Raw genomic sequence first — 23,161 nt, 5'->3', positions numbered from 1 at the left:
AGACAAAGTTTGCCAGTTCCTTCCCAACTCTATCCCTTATTCACTGCCACAGCTTATAATGGGAGTAGGAAAAAGGGCAGCCACCCCTTGGGAAGACTAAGGAGGAAAGAGTGTCCCTAGGGAGAGCCAGAGTTCAGCTGAGGCCAGGGGGCTGCAGGAATTGATGAAAGGGGATTATCATGGAGTAGACATCCAGAGGAAGAGGGAATGGGGCTGAGTGTGTGGTGTGGTAAGACAGAGGTGGTTAGGGAGAGGAAGCACAGAGCAATGAGAAGACCAGACCAGAGTATAGAACATAGATGATGGGGAAGGGGAGAACTCCTCAAAGGTTCATGGGAAGGCTGGCCAAAGCCAAGGATGAAAGGGAAGGTGGAGTTCTCAGTCTCAAATTTCCCCACTGAGCACAACTGCAGTTCTCTGGGGACTGCTGCAAGTTGAAGGGTCGAGTGGTGTCTCAGTTGTTGAAATTGGCAGGCTTTTCCTGAGGTTTTCTCTGAACTGTGAGGGTGAAAAGGTATTCTCCTCTTTAAGAAGAAATTATAAACCTGATGTTTACAGGGATGAAATTAATTAGCTTTCTGCACCTTTACCTTGAGATGGAATAAAGTAAGGAGCTTGTTACATACGCAGACTCTCTAACCCACCATAAAGAGCCTCATTCAGTGGGAATATGTATTTTAACAGATGACTTAATGCTTTGAGAAATATTGCTTCAGTGAATGAAAGAACTCAGCTTCTGGAAGGAGTCAGCTTGAACAGGTCATGCTTCTGAAAGTGATCATTTATATGGGTGAGAGATTGTTTTCTGATTTCTGATGGCATGAGGACAGGAAGAGGCAGCAGCATTAGAGAGGAATTGATGGGCTCTATCTGCTAATACCAAGAAGTAGGGGAGGTTGCAGGGGAGAAGCTGCAGGCATCTGGGAAACTCAAAGAAAGGCGTTAGCTAGAAGAAGGCCTTGGAGGAGCTTGGGGACTGGAGGTAACTGTTCTAATCCAGATGATACCACCTAGTGAGATTCAGAGCACACGATGCCAGAGAGCAGAAATACCTGCCTCTCCCTAATGACATGGGGATCTCAAGTGATACTTGGCAAACTAGGGTGTTCGGGCCTCAGGGTTAACCATAGGCAGGTGGCAGATCTAATATGTATTTATGTTGTTTTCTGAACTTTAAAAAATTTCACCCCTAGTCCCACTGTTCCCATGGTCTTTCATTACTGTTCCCTGTATATTTATTTTCTCAGGTGCTAGATGGAGGCTCAGTGCCAATTAAATTGTGACCCTCGTCCCTGAGGAATTTCTGATACCAGGGTAGATATGCAGTGGCAGCTTATTTTTCACAAGTTACAAAAAGAAAAATGTAAGATAACATGAACAAAGGCATAATTTCATACATCAATAATTCAGTTTCCTAAAAAAAGATGGGTAGGGAAAAGAAGGACAAGATGGGAAATTAGTGCTTTTTAAAATCTTCTTTGGAGCTGCCATGCAAAAGCAGTCATCTTCTCTCATTTTCTGTGTTTCTACTCATTGAAGGAAACCATGCTGGAAACAACCACATTTGAAGCACAGCATGAAACATCTGTCCTGTTTTGGCTTCTTTTTGAGATGTTGGTTCAGCTTTTGCAGGCAGCACCTTGCTGTCTTGAGACAAAGAACATTCCCAGGCTCCTTAAGCTATTATGTAGGGTTGCTATTAGGAACTGAGTGCACTTAAACAGACTCTCAGCCCACCCAGGAATATAGGTCTGACCCTTCAGGATAGTAAGTCATGGAGTCAGATCCAAGAAAGGCCGACACTCCCTGCCCAGTTATTTTTTAACCCCAGAGGCTGCTTCTGCATATGATATCACTTATGTAACTTCTCTTGCAAGGACCCCTCCACTGCCCCAACCCAGCCTCCACACCCGTCCCACCCCATAAGCATCAGCACAATGACACATATGCTTCTCCACCCAGCTGTGAATTTGCCAACAGTTTAAGGATGTGGATGTTGAGTAAATAAACACACAAAAATGAAATTGGCTTTTGTGCAACTAGCTTTCAGGAGTTACATTTTGTTCCTTTAGTTTTAAATTTTCAGTGCAATGGGATAAGAAAATTGCCCAAACTACATTGCAAAGCTGATTAGGAATTTCCATCACTAGAAGCAGCATTATGTTACTTTGGGATAAAATATTTTTTAATTTATACTGCAGCTTCCATGTAAGGATATGAATATTAATCTAGAACAATCCTACTGGTTCCTATATACTGGATTTGTAAATGAGTTTATGATAAAAATCATGTATTAAAACTTTTAAATAAATTCTAACAATAATTAGTGACTGTTCATTCTAAAATGTGAGAACTAACTAATGGGATTTCGCTTCAAAGAATCTGGCCTATTAAATATGACATTAAATATTCATCTATTAAAAAAGCTGCAAATGTCAGTGAAAGAACAAAGCTGTCAAATGCTAGGAGCATTTCATTAAGAAAACAGCCTGAAACACTGATGGGATTTTGATGAAGATGGGGACTCAGACAAGCTTTACTTGCTGGTGAGGTAGCTATCGATACTGTTTTTATTACCAAAATGCCAAAAGAGCAGAAAACAGCAATATGCTAACCTGAACTGAAATTTTTCCTTTTCTACATTTCTGTTAGCCCAGTCCTGTTGTAAATAAGACCTTTATATAACTAAATTAGCATCAACTTCAATGGAAAATTGTGACATCAGTACTATAGTTTATTAGATTACCATGGCCAGGGTCAGAGGAATAGAATAGATGATCAGCACATCTAGTAATAAAAGCATCATTTTAGCAATTTTGTTTAATCTTCTGTGCTGCTAAGTGTTTCAGGTAGGGATGCTTTTGGCTGCAGGTAACAGAACATCCAAATAACAGCAGTACTAAAAATAGAGTGTTCCAGTTGCTGTGTAACAAACCAAAATTTAGTGGCTTAAAATAACATTTATTTTGCTCATGAATCTGCAATTTAGGAAGGGCTGGGGAGATGGGCAGCTTGTTTGCTCTTCTTGGCATCAGCTAGGGAAGCTTGAAGACTGGGGGCTGGAATCCTTTGAGGGCTGGTTCACTCACATGTTTGTCAGTTTTTGACAGGAAGACTGAGAGTTGGGGTCTGGGACAGCTGGGGCTCCTCAGGCATCCCTGTCTCTGTGTGGTCGCTTACAGGGATTCTCCAGTACGGCATCTTCAGTGTATACTGACTTCTGATATGTCAACTCAAGGCTCCCAAGTAGCACATGAGAGAGGGGTTGATAATAAGGCAGAAACTGTATCACCTTTTATGACTTGTGGAGTCATGCATTATTACTCCTACTGCATTCTGTTTACTGGAAGTAAGTCATTTAGGCTGGCCTATATTCAAGAGAAGAGGAATTAGACCACATCTTTTGATAGGAGGAGTGTCAAAGAATTTGTAGCCATGTCTTAAAACCACCACGTAGGAATTTATTTTTCCTATGTAATGTCTATAGGGAAGCAGTTCTTTATAATGTGGGGCTCCCTGATGTGATAAAAACCAAGGTTTCTTCTTCAACCAAGGTTGTTAATTGTCTCAAAGTTGCAAGATGACTGCTGTAAATCCAGACATTGTAACCATGTTTAAGACCAAAAAAAAAAAAAAGTGGATGGAGTAGTGCCAGCAGCTTCTGGCTCCTTTTATCAGGAGATAAAAGACCCTTCCCAAAAACCCTCCTCAACAGAATTCTACTTGTGCCCCCTTGGCTGGAACTGCCATGCTTCGGGGAAGGTTAGCACAGTGACTTTTAAGCCTCTCCATTCTCTATTGTAGGGGTAGGCAAGGGTGGAGAGATCTGAAAATGGGCATTGGGTCAGCCAAGCCAGGCTTCTGCCCTCCGTAACAGACCCATGAAATAATGAGTAGGAGGAGTTTCAAAGAGCTTCTTCTCTTCCCTCAGCCAGTTACCAATGAAATTACCTGAAAATGGTTAGCAGAGGTAAAAATGCATCAGCTAATGAATGGGATTGTTTTCATATATATATTTGCAAATAGGATTGAAAGCTAGATATTGAATTAAATGAACTGTTTATATAGGAAGCAGAATTGATTACCACAGGAACGTTTGCCAACAAGATAGGACAAAGAAGAGAGACCACTAACTTTTGATAAAATGTTAAAGCTGCCTCACACATTACCTTGGGTTCAGAGCCCAGGACTAAAAATAATATGGAGGCAGGGCAAAAAGGAACTATTACCTTAATAACCCTAACCCAAATTTTATATCTTACTTTATAGAACATTCTTTTTTTTTTTCCTTTCTTTCTTTCTTTCTTTCTTTTTTTTTTTTTTTTTTTTTTGGCCTCTGTTGTTTACTAGTGAATAGAAACAGGAAAAATACTGTGAGTTGATGGATTTTTATCTAACCTATCTGCAACAATTATTGGAATTTAAGCTTTAAAGTTTTATAACATTTAGCTAAAGAGAGAAAACAAAACTCCTTTCTTTCCTCCCTTCAAGGACAGAGTCCCCCTGGTCTATTGTCTCATGCTATGGTCTCACACAAGACTAAAGAAGTCACACTACAGCAGATTTTCTGGACCCCTCACTTATACGAGCATTAGCACATGATGCCAACAATAGCTAAGACTGAAGAATGAGACCACTGAATTTACTGACTCAGATGTCCAGAGCTCTTTCCCAGGTAAATTAACAGACATTTGTGGAAACACAAGTGCTTAAGGACGAGAGCTGAATGTGAAGAAAGAACTTGGCCACAGTGAGAATCCCAGTAAATCCTAGGCTACAACTTGCAGTGAATAGAATGAAATAAATGAGTGGTTAATTCTCAAAAAAAAAAAAAAAGTGGAGAATAAGAAACCTTTTCCTTTATATGAAAGAATTCAGACTTAAGGAAGTTAAATAATTTATCCAAAGGGACATGCCACATATGAAACAAACAAACAAAAAAGCCCAGGCATTTGGAAGTATTCCTATTTATAGTTTAATTTGGAATAGAAAGTCATGCAGGTCTTTATTCTAAACAATAACTAACTTGATCTAACACAAAATAGACACCTCTTAAACAAAATTATAAAACATATTATGGGAGTTACCAACCCTTTTTTATAATTTATAAGCTAATACTTCATTCTCAATATTTTTATCATCTGCAAAATTTAATTAAGAAGCAAAGAATAGGCTTATAGAGATCATGACCCCACATATTTCTTACTCATATTTCAAATTATGATCCTATCATGCTGAATCTTGATCCTCATAGAGTACAACAAAATAATATATTTGAACGTTTCCCTATAAAAAAAGTGCCAATTTAAAGACAGACTGTCAGCTACTTCAGATACTCCCAAGCCACAAAGCAAAATTCTAAAGTGCAGAAACTATCATAAACTTATAACTCTCCAAAGGAACTATCAACTTTTAGGCCCAAGATAACTGTTTGATTCACAGTCACAAAATTTCATTGAATATTCAACATCTCTCATAAACACATATATATTTTTCATGTATAAAAATATTTTTGAGATCAAATATTCCCCACACTCATTTCTTAACTAGAAATTCCCATTAGGTTTTGAAAGAAAAGATTTTTTAGATATTACTCAATTAGGTGACAAGATTAATAGTCCCCATTAAACACTAATATATTTTTTATTCTGCAAAGACTAACACAGGTGTAAAACAGGGTTGGCCACCCCTGGAACATACACCTAAGACAACAAGCAAGCTGATGGTAATTTGTTACAGGAGCTATTGTCCTTTCCATGTCTCCCTTTCCACTGCCAGTTTCACTAGAAATGAAATTCAAAAGCAAATGCTTCTATTTTCTATATTGTGTCCAACATCCTCAGTGCTAGTAGTTTTCAGATATGTGTGAGACAAACACACACACTGAGTTTAGATCAACAAGCACTTATCAAGTGTCCACGACCAGATGCCATGCCAGTGTTGTAGATACAGTGGCAAAAGGGGCAGCTTCTGGCTATCTTAATTCAGACCTAAGGTCATCATTTGCTAGCTGTATAGCCTCAGGCAAGTTCCTCAGTCTTTCTAAGCCCTAACTTCTTTAACTGCAAAGTGAGGATACTAGAAATATCTACCTCATGAAAGTTTTACAACTATTAAATAAGATAATTCATATACAGAGCCTGGTACCTCATGAGTGCAGTAAATTTTGCTGTCATCTCCATCATGACTGTCATCATCACAGCATGTTCTCTCAGTCTTTATTTCCCCATCTGGGGAAAAAGACACATAATCAGATTGTTTTTATTTTTTGTGTGTGCTGTGGTAGGTGGAACTCAGAACTTTTCAACCAAGCATTCAAAGAAGGTCCCTGAGCTGAGAGTTGAAAGATGAGTAGATTTAGCCAGATGAAGAAAGGTGTTCCAGAGGGAAGAGCTTGAGCCAGGAGCATGTTGTGTACAGGAACTGGATGTGGTCTGCTGTGATTAGACAGGAAGTTCAAGGTGGGGAATGGTCGAAAATAAGGTTCATGAGGAAGGTGAGAACCAAGGCATGGGAGGTCTTACATATCACATTAAGATAACTAAATTTCTTTTTGTAGACCAGATTTCCTAAGCCAAGGTATAGAAACTACTAGTGTTCATAGAGGTATTTCATGAGGTGTTCTTTGGTGTTCCTCAAAATAATAGCTTTACTGTGACTTGTGTCTAGAAATACCTTCAATCCCCTGCTTAGTGATTCATAATGCATACCTCAGCATATTGAAGGCTCTGAGAAGTCCTGCAATAAAAGGACCTCTTTATCTCAGGTTAACCTAAAATTTTTAAAACTGATTTTGCTGCAGGATATCATTTTTACAGCATGCTGAGATTTTTCCAGGTTTTAATCAGAATAATGAATTAGACACTTCAGCTTAGTAAAATCACTTTAGCTGCAGAGATGAATTTCAAAGGACCGTGACTGGAGAGTGTGAGTGAGATGATGATGACCCAGGGTGGAGGAGATGGACAGATTTAAGATATATTTAGGAGGTAAAACCTGTAAGTTTTACTGATAGAGTGGAGTGAGGGAGACAGCTATTTAGACTGTCACCTAGAGTTCTGGCTTGAGCCAAAAGAATGGTGCCACCCACTTCAAAAAGAACACAGAAAAACATGATACAGAGGAAGGAATGAGAGGTGGGTAAGATAAAGAACTCAATCTAGGACTTGATAAGTTTGAAACACCTATGAAATTTCTAAGTGAAATTATAGGTAGCAATTAAGTCAGCAAACAATTGTTCAGCCCTAATGTAACAGGTCATCTGACAAATAATTCCCTGATCATCTAAATTCAAAGTTAATTTAAGATTCCATAATACGTTGTATTGATTTTAACAACACATTTACTACTAAGAAGATTAGCATTTGGTCATATTCAAAAACTGAGGGTTTTTTAAAATGCATTTCTGAATTAAAATATGCAAATAGACATACACAGATAGGTGAATCTGAAATCACTCAAGGTAAAATTACTTAATTTCTCACTTAAAACATGAGCTGCCATAGAACTACTTTCATAATTCAGATTACTGTTACAAATCTATATAAATGAATTAATCATTCATGTAAGTTGTAGTGAATCATTTCTTAAAACTGATTTGTTTTCTTTTTGTTCTATATCTAAGCTCTTTGAAAATAGGGGGCACATCTTCATCTTTGTGCCCTGAGAGTCTGAAACAGTTGTTGACCCACAAAAAGTGTACATTAAAATTTTGTTGAATAAAATTAATTAGAGCAAGTCACAGTAATAAATACAAAAATGACATTTCCAACTCCACTCTCTCCCTAGTTGATCCCATCTACCCTCCAAGCTTTCAATACAATCTACGCACTAATGACTCCCAAACTGTTATCATCAGCTCTGCCCTCCCTTGAAATTCAGACTTCTATTTCCAATCTTACCTGACATTCCCATTTGAATGTTCAACAAGGACTTTAAATATAATATGTCCCTGGTGACACTGCTCATTGTCTGCTTCTATAATATCCTTTCACCCCTTAGTCCTTATTAAAATGCCCCATTTTTTTTCCCAGTGAAACAAAAATGTGTCCAGCTAAAGACCTCAGCCTCCCTTGCAGCTCGAGGTGGTCACATGACATAATTTTGGTCAATGAGATAAAAATAGAGGTCTATTGAGGATTTCTGAAAAAAATTTTGCTTTCCTGAAGTAGACACCATCCTCTTCCTCCTTTTAGCTTCCTCCTTCTCCCATCCAGTGTGCTGACGTTGCCTGGAGCTATAGCACAAAGACATGGTAAAGAAGGGCAAGGAGAAGAAAGGATGTACCTGGGATCTCAGTGGCATCTATGAGCTACCATGCCAGCCAGGTCTGTCTATCTGTGCAGTGCTCATTATGTGGGAAATTAATCAACTGATTAATTAACTGATTGATCAAATAGTTTGCTGATTAAGATATGATTTGTCAGGTTTTGAGTTCCTTGCAGCTGAACACAATCCTACTTGACATACGCGTAAAACAAAAATTATGATTTCCGTATTCAAAGAGCACCTGCTGACCTACCCTACCCCTGCCATGTGTCTCTCAGACCTGTTCCTTTCCCAGTCATACATGTCTCAATTTCTGCCTTCACCATCCATCTAGTTACTCAAGAAAAGAAAGAAAGAAAGAAAGAAAGAAAGAAAGAAAGAAAGAAAGAAAGAAAGAAAGAAAGAAAGAAAGAAAGAAAGAAAGAAAGAAAGAAAAAGAAAAGAAAGAAGAGAAGAGAAGAGAAAAGAAAAAAGAAAAGAAAAGAAAAGAAAAGAAAAGAAAAGAAAAGAGAAAAGAAAAGATATGGGTACATCCTTGATGCCTCCTGGTTCTACCTTTAAACTATATCTTCAAGCTTATCTTCTTCTCTCCATTTCTGCCATCCAGCCAACCCATCATCATAGCCACCCCCACCCCCCCCACTCTCCCTACTACAATCTATCCACCACAGAGCACCCAGAGTGGTCTTTCAAAAACACATGTCAGGTTATGTCACTCCCTATTTTAAAACCAGTTGCTTCTTATTTTGTTTATAATATTATCTGCATTCCTGCCCATGGCTTACAGAGCTCTGCATGATCTTGTACCCCTTTCCCCCTTGCTCACTGCACTCAAGTTGTACCATCTTCACTTTTTTCCTCAAAACTACCAAATGTATTCCTACCTCAGGGCCTCTGTGCTTATTGTTCCCTCTGCTTCAAATGCTTCTCCACCTGGCTCTTCCCATGGTTGGCTCCTCATCATTCAGGTCTCAGCCCAAATGTCACCTCCCTAGGGAGGCCTCCTCTGACCACCCCATCTTGCTTGTGATTCATTATCCCTAGACCCTGTGTTATTTCCTTCATACGCTCATCATTATCTAAAATTATCTTGCTTATTCAGTTGTTTACTTGTTATTTTTCTTCTCCCCTTCTAGATCATAAGCTTCATGAGTGCAGGGACTGTGTCTCTTACTCACTGCTCTATTCCCCTGTCAAGAACAATGTTTGGCACAGAGCAGGCCCTTGATAAATACTGTTTTTAATAAATGGATGAATTTTTTAAAAATCTAACACATAGTCTTGGACCCTTAGAAATCTGCCAAAGTTAATGGTTTGAAGATGTATAATTTTCTTGTCTAAAATCTCCAATAGCAAAACAGAATTTTAGATTTAAATAAGAGCTTATCTAGCATATTTGACTCAGAAATAACCAGATGTGTTTAATCCTATTAATTATCCTCTATCACAGGTAAATATTTTTGCTTACCACATGTACTCTTTAACCTAGTTATAGTAACATAATAAGGGATTAGATTCCTGATACAAGTTGCCAAGTGTCATGTTTTTATATAAAACAAGCCCTTAGGAGTTTGGAAGGGAGCCCAATAGACTCACAGTTCAAAGCTTCCAGATCCACTTACATGTGGTAGCACTGAGGAAAGGCTATCCTTCAGATTATTCCTATGGACAGCCTAGAAAGCCAGGGTTTTTTCCCAAACTCTTCAGTTACAATCCAGTGAAAATAAAGTGTATAGGGAAAATGTTCAAGGTAATCAATACAGCCTCTTTAAAGGACAAATACTTTCAAAAGCACAAGGAGCAGGGTATACATTTCTGGTCAGTTCTATTTCTAGATTCAGCAATTTGGAGGTTTTTTAGGGTTTTGCCAGTATTTTCATTAGTAAATTCTTAGAGTTGGAAGGAAAGGGTCTTACACCACCACCCTTCCTGGCACTACTACAGAGGTTAGTAGCAGAGCAGGTTAAAAGGCTTAGTGCCTGGAGCTCCCAAAGACGTTGTTGTGTTGCATCATGGCCAGTCCAGAACAGGAGAGGAGAGCTGCAGGTGCTGGGACAGGTCAGGACACATGCAGAACACAAGACCCTAGGCAGCAATGAGGAACACTCAAAAAGCAAGGCACACACCCTTCCCTTGGATCTTTTCATCTCCTCTGCTTCTTACATTGTGGTCTGTAAAGTCCTGGGAAAACTTTCAGGGGATATAAGAGATCAAAACTACTTCCATAATAATGTTTAAAGAAAGATTTGCCTTTTTCACTATATGGGCATTTATTGATGGTGCAAAACTAATACTGGGTCAGACTGCCAGCACCTTAGTACAAGTCAAAGCAGTGGCACCAAACTACCCAATAGTCACATTTTTCACCAACACAAACTCACAGGACAGAAGGAAAGAAAGTAAGCCAGTTTTACTTAAGAATGTTGTTCTTTTCATTCATTCAATTAATTAAATCTCAACACTTCAAGGCAGGTCTTGGTAATACTTTGACAAACTGAGAAGTACACAGAAGCACTTTTGCTCCATACTGAGGTAGAATGGGTGCCACCAAGAAAAATGTTTGTGTTATTGTTTGAGTTACAAGCTGAACTAACCTTTTTTTTTTTTTTTTTTTGATGAAACACCATTTTTACTTGAAAAAGCACTTATTCAAATTTAGGAATTTGTCAGGTGTTTTCTTTAAAATGAACAAAATGAGACTGTTATTTCAAAGAAAACATCTGGCAATATTTGTTGCCAAATAGCTTTTAAGAAACTACCTCTTGCTGAGATCTGGAGTAATATCTACAATTGTCAAAAAAAAAGCAACTAAAATATTCCTCCCTTGTCCAACTACATACCTCTGTGACACCAGATTTTCTTCACATACTTCAGTGAAAACAAAATCTACTAGATTGAGTGCAGGAGCCAATATAAGAATCCAGTTTGTCTTATATTAAGTCACACATTAAAAAGATTTGCAAAAAATATAAAACAGTGCCATGCTATAGAATATTTTCTTGTTTTGGGAAATAAATATATATTTTATAAAATAGGTTATTTATGTTACCTGTAATGGGTTTACTATTTTCAAATGAATTGATATTAAATATTTTAAGTGTCTCAGTTTTGATTTCTAGTATAGTTAATATTTATAAATATAACACACCAAAACAAAAGCTCTTTGGGATCCTCAATAATTTTTAAGAGTGTAAAGGAGTCCCAAGACCAAACTCGGTATAGTAGATAGTTATAACAGAAATGTGTACTAGAAATATATAATAGAACATGTAATAGAAATAGAAAAACGTATAATAGAAATATATAACAGAAATGCAAATCCTACATTTCTAAAGCATATATCATATCATTTTCATTCTGCCACAAAAAAGATAGTTTTAATATACAGTTAAAGTAAAAATTCTAAAAGCAGAGTCCAGGTTGCCACCTAGTATGTCCTCACAGTAACCAGTGGCTTGTGGGACATAAAAAGCTGTCAGGAAGCAGAGGCAGGGGGGCTGGTGGCTCAGGAAAGAGCCAACAGTGACCGGACTGAGGGATAAGAAAAAGCATAAGGGGATAAAATGCTTGATTGCTTTATGGACCTGTCTGGGTGCAGAGATTTGAACAATGAGAAATGAACTCTGGCACAAGATAACTTGTTAAGATAAATTTGTGTTTTCCCTTCTGTTTTTTTGCTTTTGAGGTCTTCGTTCATGTGAGTACAAGCTCTGTGCACCCTTGCCTCAGGGAAAGTTTGAGATTAGAATTTCTAAATTTTGTTTCAAAAGACATTAAAGAGAATCTAGTTAAACCTGGGGAGGAATATCCCCTGTCTAAAATGAGGGTCTCTCTGGCTTGGGGAAGGAGTCAAAGTCTAGGGTCCCCTATGTCCTGCCTTACTCCCTGCCAGTGCCTCAAGGACACAGCAGGACCTCAGAGAGACTGGCCATCAATGCGCCAAGAGGGACAACTTTGGCCTAGCTTCACCAACCACAGAAATGGTTTCTGTTGGGGGACACGGTGGGCTGATGCATGGCAGTAAAAGAATTTATCAAAGACAAAGAATGAAAATAGAAAAGGTTTATTAGGTTATGCTGCCATAGACAATAGTGGGCCACACAGGTAACAGGTGCCTGTGTGAGCACTGAGGGTCACTTGTTGGGGTCTTTCATAAAGTAGGGTCACAAAGTGCCTGATTGGCTTGAGCACACGTCTCTGATTGGTTGTAGGTGAGGTAAGAAGTTTAGGGTCTGTGAAGGGTGGTAGGGTTTATGACTCTGATAAGGTGTGTTGAAACAAACCAGCCTGAGCTATTGTGAGATTAGGCATTACCTAGGGCTATTAGTTTGTTAGGGCAAACACTCCCAGTAAAGAATGTACTTTATCTGTTAAGGAATTGCAGGCAGACATCTGAGAGCCCAGGAATGAGGGTTGTTGGACTTTGAAGGACACCAGTTGGCCCCACAATTCCCATGCTCCAAAGGTGGCACAAAGGCCACAAAGGGGAAGCTCTTAAAGGACTACAAAAGGAGAGACAGTGGCATCTCAGCAGTAACCTGTGTGGCCAGATGGACATCTGAGGTATCTCAACTCTGAGATCTCAACTATACTTGAGAGCCTTGAACCTTGACACAACCTCCATGGGAAACCCCAAGAATGAGGAGTTGAATTCTTCTCCAGCCCTTCGGAATGTGGGGAGAGAGTCAAAGTTAACTACTGAATTAAAAGTAGAGATGTTTGAATATTATTTGGCAATAGAGAGGAATGAAGTAGTGATACATGCTCCAACAAGGATGAACCTTAAAAACATTGTGTTAAGTGAAAGAAGTCAGTTGTAGAAGGCCATATGTCTAGATGAGGCAAGTCTATAGACAGAAGGTTGGTTAGTGGTTACCTGGGGCTGGGATATAAGGGATAAATACGGAAGAGTAGATGAATTTTTTGGAGAGGGGTGATGAAAATGTTATAAAACTAATTGATGGTTGTATAACTCTGTGACTATACTCTCAAAGTTGAATTTTATACTTTAAATGGGTGAATTGTATGGGAGTTATATCTCATGAGAGCTGTTACCAAAAAAAAGTAGAGAAGTATGATATCTTTTGCCCACCTGAGTTGTGCCCTGAGATTCATACCCATTTTAGGTGTGTGATGCTTTACAAAGTTATTTTATGAGGTTGCATCAAGCTGAGGTAGTAACTTTTTGAACACATACACTGGACTGGCTCAGGACCTAGTCAGAAAGCCCGCAGCACAAGCACTGGGGAAAGGTGCTGCAGAGGGCAGAATATGGGTTCCAGGGAACATGGCAGGGGAAAGGGGCAACAAGTGGTCTCAGCAAGTGGTCTGGAAACAGACACGCTCAGGGCACTGTCTTGGGGAGCACCAGAGGAAGCAATATTCAGAGATTTGAGAAGACAGCCAACATTAGGAACATCATTGGCAGATTGCAAGGCCCCAGCTCAGAGAAGGGGTCCAGTGGCAGAGTCCTGCCCCAGCACATGATTGCAGTGAGGGCTGCAGCCCTGAAGAGACTGGGCAAGTTATCCAAGAAGGACCTGAGGCAGCCAAGCAGGGACCTAACTAGTGTTGATAATAATATATGTATATAATTGATGTCATTTATGTATAAGAATATGAAGTATAAATCAGATCAGCTCTATAATGGTAACTATAATAGCAAACACTCCTTGCCAGGCATTGTTATAGGTACTCTGCAGTTTTTAACTTACTAAATCTTCCCAACTCTCTGAAATCACTACTATTAGTCTCCCCATTTTACGGATGAGAAAATTGAGTCACAGAAAGGTGAGGGAACTTGACGAAGCTCATTAGTAAGGGCAGAGCTGAGATTAAAGCACAGGCAGTATGGTCCCAGGACTCATCCTAACAACTCTACCTTACTACGTTTACGATAGAGGCCCACTTATTACAACTGATTACTAGGACCTCAGGCCATGGTTGATGTTGAATCCCCCTCAGCACTGAAGGAAAAGTCTTTAAAGCCCTTCTTATGGAAGAAGGATTGGTCCTAGAGCCTGGGCTGGGTCCAAGCCTGCAGGTAGGGGTTAAGTGATGGCCTCTGTAGAGAGAAGCAGGATAGGAACTAGGCAACTGCAGAAAGGTATTATTTTCTTCTTTCACAGGTAAGGAACCTGAGACATGATGAAGTGATACAATTTGGCTGAAGACCTAGCAGACAATAGAGTCAAGACTGGATCTCAGACCTCATTCCAAGATAGAAGCTGTGAACTGGCTTTTGGAAATGGGCAAGCAATACCAAACAGTAAGTGAACTGGGAAATGGGGTAGCAGAATGGTTAAAAATATGTGCTGACTGGCCAAACTCGTTATGCCAATTACCTTATGATTTTGAAAGAGCTACTTAACCTTTCTGGGTCTTAAAATGCTTACCTATAAAACAGGTTTAGTAATAATAATAATGTGTGCCTCTTGGAGTTGCTATGGGGATTATATGAAACACTGTGTGTGTAAAGATCTGATAGCCCAGCATAAAGTAGATGCTCAAGAAGTGGCAGCTGTTGGAGCAGCCATTCCTTTTATTCTACTGCTAAGTGCAGACAAGCTCTGAGGCAGCCCAGAGCTTTCCCCTGAGCCATTTCACCTCTTGACTCAGAGAGTATCAGTGCTGAAAGGCACATTAGAATGTGTTTAATGTCTCTTCTTTAATAGATGAGAAATTTGAGGGTCAAAGCAGTTACATATGTTGCCCAAGGTTTTACAGCTAGTTACCAGGAGAGCAAAACCAGATCTCTTCTTTGTAACTTAAATTGTTTAAAAAGCTGTTAGGAGCAGATAGAAAAGAAGAAAAATACAAAGAAGTAAAAGGCAGGGTATAGCTCAGTGGTAGAGTGTGTGCTTAATGTACATGAGGTCCTGAGTTCAATCCCTAGTACCTTCATTTAAAAAATTAAATAAACTTAATTATCTCCCACCACTAAAAAAAAGAAAAAAAAATTTTTTTATGTAAAATTGTGACAATCTCAGGTAGCTCTTCAATCAGTGATGTAAGGTAGTAGGAAAAGAAGACCTGCCACACCTGAGAAAAGCGAGATGACTGATGACACTCTGTACAAGTGAAGGGACGCTTCCCAGCCAGCAGGAAGTATTGCTTTCAGATATTTATCCCATATCATCCCACCCTTAGTTCGTAGTATAGTCTGTACTGAACAAAGGAAACTCGACCTTGGGTGATACACAAGAGAAGTTAACAAAAGGGTGGGAACCAGTATCTTGGACAGCATATGGTAGGTATGAAATTAGTGTCTGTAAAAGGATCAGAGGCAAAAAAAAAAAAGTCCTTTTATAATCCTTGAATGGATTGCCTTCGCTTGCTAAAAAACTGGCTGAAAGTTGAATGAAATTAACAAGCAGGTGTTAGATGGAGATGCAGAATGTTAGAGGTGTATTGAACTGAATAGGTAGTAAAAATCTTTGAGAATGAGGTTTGAGGAAAACAAATGTGTGTGTTTGCACACATACACACATATATGTTTACCTAAGAGTGCCTGTCTCCCCCTTTTGCAGTTAATTTAAGAGCTGCCCTCAAAGGCAAATTAAATTGTGTCCACTGTGCTATTTACAAGTGTTGGGGGAGGTTTTTGGGCATGATGGGAGATGTGGTGGGAGTATGATAGGGCAAGGCAGTTAAGGATTAAGGAACAGAGATTCCAAAAAGAAATTGCTGGGTCCACCTGCTACACATTAATTATGCAACAATTATTGTCTATTTAGTGTCACTGCTGCATCTTTTAAGAAAAAGAAGTACATTTGGAAAACACTTGACTAGTCTACTCACCAAAGAAAGAAAAGGTTAGAATTCTGTGTTTTCTTAAGCACATACGTTATTAAAAGAAACCAACTTGACCCCAAGTGATTATTAGGTGAAGAAATCACCTAGACTTCAAAGTTTTGCACTGGCTAGAACCAGTGTTCTAGTCCTGCTTGATATTTTTAAGCACCAAAGTTAGGTTAACTTGCACATTGTTTTGCACAGATTTGCATTTTGAGTTAAAGAGGCACTTGATACAAATATGTAAAGGAAAAATGCAGGTAATTTTGCCAACTATCCACTATCAGCTGTGCCATCAAACACTAATAAGATGGATCTCAAAGATCACAGGTCTTCCTGGAAATGTTCCTGCAACAAGAGAACCACAGGTGTTATGGAAAAAGAGAATCACCCCAAAATTACAGACGATGCAGAATTCCAATCTAAATATGTACTTCTAATGAGTGATGCACACATATTCACATGTGACTACCATTTCAGATGCTACCATTCATTGCCTGCATGGTAGGGCCACCGGTTCTTCTATACAGGGGGCTGAAGTTAGGTGTTCTGCTCAGCTGGAGACTTTCTTTTCTTGTGAAGACATTCTTGGGGAAGCCCAGTTTTTGTCTGTCTTCTTATATCTTCTAGTCTTGGAATGTTGATGGTGCTTGTACTCTTGTCTTCATGGAACATCAGCAAGTTCACCTGCCATCCTTTCTAGCCTTCTTCTCCCTCAACTTTTTTCATAGATACAATTTTAGCTTGGTGGGCAACTATTAATGTTTGTCTAGGAGCTGCTGGGTTAACAGGGTTTTGCTGGAATTTTCTGTGTTATGCATTAGTCTCTTCCATATATGAAATTGCCTTGGCCATATAAAGGTACATAGAAGTAACTAGAATATAATTTTTATATACCTTTATTAGCTATGTTGGTCTACCTCTAGGGAAAATGTTATCAACAGTCTCTTGTTTAAGGAAACTAGATAGGAAATTAGTAGCGGCTCTCACAAAAAGGAAGATTGGAATTGGAGCCTTTGTTAACAGATTAGACCTCACCTCATTTCATTTCTTATGGAACGAAAATGCCAGCTCCATTGGCACCAAGTGTCTGGGGTTTACAAGGAACCAGAGAAGTAATAACTTCTCTTGTGAGAAGAGTGAAGATTCCAGAGAGAGGGAACATGGGCACAAGTCTGTAGGCCTTGGAAGGGGGTTGTAAGAAAATAAAGAGAGATTAAGGAGAGAAGGATCAACAATTCAAAACACCCTCTTCCAAAAGCCTCAATCCTTTGAGCCCTTCTTCTGTGTAGTACACAGTGGGGAAAGTTAAGTTTAAATTGCTACTACCTCTGTTTTCTCTCACACTGCATGGTTCTTTCTGAAACATGTCTGGTCCTAGGGCCAAAGTCTCAGGGCAGAAAAGAACAATCTCCAGATACTGCTAAACAGTGCAGACTTTGCTCTAGTCATAAAGACAGCCCAGAGGCCCCCAGCCCTCCAAAAAGACCCAACAGTAACAGTGCCTCCATCTTTCTTTCTTGGTGGAGAGGCTCAGTAAATTAAGTACTTCAGTGATCCACAAAATATTGAATTCTTCTTCAATCTGCATGAATTTTGTCTTTCAGATCCCAGAGCCCTTGAGAAACTAACATGTTGATTCTGAGAATTTAAAAATTCGTGAGTTTCCTAGGAACCATTATGGGAGATTTGTTTACCTACTGCTATTCTTTGGGGTTGTAGAATTTCTTTACTTAGGTTTTCTTAAAAACTTCAGGAGAATAAAAACACTAAAGGGAAATACAGGAAAGCCTCCAAGACAAATGACCATCCACAAAATATAGAAATGCTTCCAGGACAAATGACCATCCATAGGAGTGCCTTCAGGACAAACAAACATTTGGGTTACACAAATGAAACCTACTTACAATATCTTAAATCTGATAGCAACTTTACTAGATTTAAGATAGTGTATAGAGCAGGATATTGGTTCTCAAATGTTAATGTGCCTCAGAATCACCTGTGGAACTTGCTAAAAGTGAAGATCACAGGATCCCACTCCCTGAGATGCTGAAGTAGAGCCCCCAAATCTATGTTTTTCATAAGCACCGTAGAGCTTGTTGCAGGTGGTTCAGTGAACCAATTGTCAAAAGACCTCAATTTCTCCTAAGAGCCTCAGTTCTCACCTTCTCTACTTGCTCTCCTTTCCTTCTCCTACTCCTCTGAAACAGCTCTCATCAAGCCACTAGGACCTCCATGTTCCCAAGTCCATGGTCAGTTCTGATCCCCATTTTTCTTAACCTAATGGCAGTGTTTAACACAGCTGGGGACTCTCTCTCTCCCTTGAAGCACAACCTCCACTTGGCTCAAAGGGTATTCCTCTCTCTTGTCGTCCCTCTCCCTTTCTACTTATTCTTTCTTAGTCTCCTTTGCTGTCCTTATCTTCCTAATTTCCAAACTTGGAGAACCCCAGGGTTTCAATCTGCAGACCTTTCCTCTTCTCAAGCTACACTCACTTCTTTAGTATTTTCATCCAGTATGTTGGTTTAAATAACCTGTAAATTTGTATTATAGTCCACTCTGCTCTCCTGAGCAGAGTTATATGTCCAGTTGCCAACTGAGCATCTCCACTTAGATGTCTAATTGGCACACGTTAATGTGTCCAAAACCCCTGCCTTATACTTCCCCTCTCAAAGCCTGCTCCTTCAGCAGTGTTTTTCAGCTTAATAAAGGGCAAATTTTTTCTTTCAGTTGCTGAGTCCAGAAACCTGACTCATCATTGACTCCTCAGTTACTTCACATTCCACATCGAAACATCAGCAAACCCATCAGCTCTACTAGGAAATACATCCAAAATCCAACCACTTTATGCCATTTCCAATACTATCACCCTGGTCTAAGCCATGGTCATCACTTAACTGGATTATTACCATAGTCTCCCAACTGGTCCCAGTGCTTTTACTAATTCCTGCTTCCTCTGCTCTATTCTCCACCACCAACCAGTGTGATCCTCTAAAAACACAAGTCAAGTCATGTCATGTCTCTCCTCTGCTCAAAACCCTCCAAAGCCTTCTTGTTTCAAGGTAAAATCCAAATTCCCCACATAAGACTATAGTAGCAAATCCAGTGCTACCTGTCTGACCTCATCTTGTGCCATTTCCCCCTCAGCCTTTGCACTAGCTATTCCTCTGCCTAAAATCATCTTCTCCCAGATAGCTGTGCTTGCTCCCTTACTTTCTTTAGATTTCTGTTCAGATGTCCTCTCTTTAGGAAAGCTCCCTAACTGTGGCAGGCAGTTTCTTAGATGGTCCTGAGTGAGCCCCACCTCCTGGCATTCGCACCGTTACATAATCCCCAAGACTTGAATGTGGGCTAAATTTAGTGACGTGCCTCTAATTCTGTTCACTAGAGAGTGGTGATGGGATGTCATTTCCGAGATTAGATTACAAAAAGACTATGGCTTGCATCTTGGGCACTCTCTCATCTCTCACTTGCCTGCTCACTCTGCAGGAGGCCAACTGCCATATAAACAGGACCATGTGGCAGGGACTGAGGGAGGCCTCCAGCCAACAGCCAGCAAGGAACTGAGAACCTCAGTCCAACAGCCTGAAATGAATGGAATCCTGCCAACTCTTCCAGCTAATACACTGAATATAATCTCTTGAGAGACCTTGAAGCAGAGACACTAAGCCATACCCAGGTTCCTGACCCACAGAAACTGTAAGATGGTGTTTTTTCATTTTAAGCCGTTAAGTTTCAGGGTTATTTCTTACTCAGCAATAAATAACTAATACACTGACCACCCTATATAAATTCACAAAATCCTCCTACCTTTGCCACCTAGTATTCCTATTCCTTTTACCCCTAGAACTTTCTCCACAGCACTGAGCTCCAACGCCTTGCATATTATCTGTTTCTTTGTTTAGTTCTTTCTCCATCCACTAAAATGAAAGCTTTGTGAAGCAGAGGTAGGTTTTGTTCACTGCTATATCCCCAGCATCTAAAACATGCCTGGCAAATAGTAAGCACTCAGTAAAAATTTGTTGGATGAATCAATGAATCTGAGTAAGGGAAAGAGCTTTGTAAAATGGTGAAAACACAACTTAACTCACAAAGTTGTGACGATTGTTAAATGAGCAAAATACGTAAGATCTCTGATTCTTAGTGGTGCTTAACAAAGTAAGGTTCCCACCCCCAAAGAAATCATCAAATAACATTGGCACGAACAGATAAAATTGTAGAATTTTTTCAGACTGGGATGCTTATTTGCATAATACCTGGCAAAGAAGATGGTAGCTCCTTTAAATTAAGACAGAAAATGTGACTTCAGTGGCTGTTTTAATTGTAGGTCTCACCCGACTTGTCTCCATTTGATTCAGGATCTCTGAAAGCAAACAGCACTCCACTGATACAGGAGCCACACCTTCAGTTTTCTGTATTGTTCTATAACTCAGTCTCCTTTCAGCGTTAAGGACTTTGAGCTGATCACAGGAGTTCTTTCAGACCTCTGTGGGCTCTGAATTAGATTCTCACTTTGAGAGTCATTCAGGGAAAAATAAAAATAGTTCCTTCTGTCACTCTTATTGAATGGCCTCTTAAAACCTCACTGTCTTCATAACCATTGCTAGACAATAAGATAATCCCCTGAGCAATAGGCAATTATTACCATTTCAAAACCATTGTGCAGTTGCCTCTGAAACGAAATCATTGGGTTATATGATCTTCAGTTATTATGGACTTATGCCATTCTCCAGCAGGAAGCAGCGTAAGCAGACCATTTCCACAGAACAATAATGTTTAAAACTTTAACATTGGCCAAGTAATAGGAGCAATTTTCCTAACAGGATTGAACTGAGGATAAATGGATGTCTGACAAGCTACTCAGTGGCACTGATGTTTCTTGAACCCTTTAGGAACTATATTTTATTCATTGTTTTATCCAAATCTGGCACAGTTCCTGTTACATGAGAGGCGCTCAGAAAATGTTTGTGGATTAGATGGATAATAGGCAAATGAAAGTTATTATAAGCCCCAGGATGAATGTCGCCTTGTGTAAGCCAGTCCACCTGGGCTCAGTATCCTGGGTGGTCACTTCTTTCTTGCTTGAATCAGCTGATGGCATCACCTGCCTTGGTGGTTAAACAGACCTGACTTTCAAATCCTGGCCTGCAATTCCCTAAATGTGTGACATTGGTCCTGTTACTTAACCACTCTCAGGCTCAGTTTCCCCATCTGTAAAGCTGGCATAATAATATTAACCTCATGGGACTATTAAGAGGATTAAATTAGCCAACGTGTAAAGTACCTGTAACAAACACACGTAGGCAATCAATACATAATTGTTCATTAAACCTAGCCCTATCCTCTCTCTCTATGAACAGAAATATCCCATTTGGCCTGTTCTCTCTCAACCAGTTTTGTTTCCCAAGCCTTCAGGTAGGCTGGCCTCAGTATAGAGAAATTTATGCATCCACAGAATATTTCCATTATTATGTTTAACTCTTTTTATTTAAAATTTCTTTTCTATTTTCAGACTGCTCTCAAATACATTGTTTCTTTGAGCCTCACAACCTAAAAGGTTAGTAGAACAACAGTTGAGGTCCTATTTTACACATGAGGAAACTGAGGCATAAAGAATTAAATTACTTACACTAGATCCCACAATGATGGTAAAGTCGGTCTCAGACTCAAGCCCAGAATCTTTTCATTATGTTATATAGTCTCTAGCAAGTGAATAGAGGCAGAAAACTAACAGAAGGGCCCAAATACACCTGTCAACCAATATCCTGCCTGAAGCAGCACAGGTAACATAAGACACTGGGCAGGCAGCCCCTCCTGGAATCTCAAACCTGATTATACATTGACAGACCAGTGAGCATCTATATCCAACAGTGGATGGGAGCCTTTGAAAGGGTGGTGCCAAGGCTCCTTTTATTCATTCTCTTAATGTCAGATGGTGATAGCAGGCATGGGCCATTCCCACCAATAACTGCTGTTGTGACAGAAATCATGAAACTGAGAGGGGTTTTTGTGTATGTGTGTGTGCACATCACAATCCTGTTTTACTGGTCCTGAAAATGCACAGCCCCAAGTCACCCAAAGAGGGGATCTTTTCTAACTCTAGACCACTTTGCAGCACAGTCAACTAGATCTAGGAAAGAGGAGTAAATTGACGATAATTGACCACCTACTGTGTGCCAAGCTCTGTACTAGGCCCTTAATATATATTATCTCATTCAATTTAATGTTCAAAACAACCGCTACCTCCCTGTAGTGGACAAGGTACTACCTCCCTAATGTCCAGTCCCTCTTATCTTGGTAGCTATTCCAGTTTCTATTAGGGTGCCCACACCTCCTCTACATGGTTCATATGTTCTGGAGAAGCTGACTTGCCCTGGAGGTGGAATAAGTGGATGGGCTTAAGCTTATCCATATAAGCCCATCCTCTCGTCACAGTTCAGGAAAGACCAAAATGGGACCAAAATTGAGTCAATAAGTTTGCTGTGGGTATTGGAAAGAAGCTCACTTGTCTCTCCTCTCCTCTTCCTTCTTCTCTTTTCTTGGAAGGTATAGTGAGTTACTGTGAAGACTAGCATCACCATAACCATTCAGAACAACCAGCCATAGGGTGAAACTGACTCCACAAAAGGTGGAGCAAAGCAATAGGAAGAAATCCATTCTTTGATGATGTTATTGAACACTGATTCAAACAACTCTAAAGTTTTCCCTACTTCTTAAATTTTCTCTTGTATGGGAGTTAAATGATACCATTGATCAATTTACCTGGTTTGAGCTGGGCATTCTATTACTTGCAACATAAAGAGTCTTAACAATGTTGGTAAGGGTAAGGCCAGGCTGTCATAACAAGGAAACTGAAAAATAATGAAGCAGTTTAAAGAAGTCAGAGATCATTTCTCTCTCTTATAAAAGTGGACAGGTGTTCCAGGTGGGTCAGCAGCTCTGTTCCATGTGTTCATGCAGAGACCCAGGTTTTTCCAAGCCATTGCTTTCTCACCAATGGTTTTATCCTCATCTCCTTGGTCAAGTTGGGGTATGTTGGGTTCAAGCTTGTAGGAGAGCAAAAGAGCACAGAAGAGTCTTATGTCCCAGAACCAGATGT

The 23,161-nt window shown here is 39.7% G+C and overlaps 1 long non-coding RNA gene across 1 annotated transcript in view; it reads left to right on the top strand.

Moving 5' to 3' along the window:
* LOC116156390 (uncharacterized) overlaps positions 1-23,161 on the top strand; it is a 188,383-nt gene that overhangs the window by 39,493 nt on the left and 125,729 nt on the right. Inside the window, exons 4-7 of the long non-coding RNA XR_010383203.1 lie at positions 8,603-8,795; positions 14,397-14,536; positions 16,005-16,082; positions 19,552-19,761. This is a non-coding gene — a long non-coding RNA (uncharacterized LOC116156390). The remainder of the gene's footprint in view (positions 1-8,602; positions 8,796-14,396; positions 14,537-16,004; positions 16,083-19,551; positions 19,762-23,161) is intronic.

Source organism: Camelus dromedarius, chromosome 11 (assembly GCF_036321535.1).
Source record: "Camelus dromedarius isolate mCamDro1 chromosome 11, mCamDro1.pat, whole genome shotgun sequence".
NCBI classification, from domain to species: Eukaryota; Metazoa; Chordata; class Mammalia; order Artiodactyla; family Camelidae; genus Camelus; species Camelus dromedarius.
This window is presented reverse-complemented; position numbering and strand designations above follow the sequence as displayed.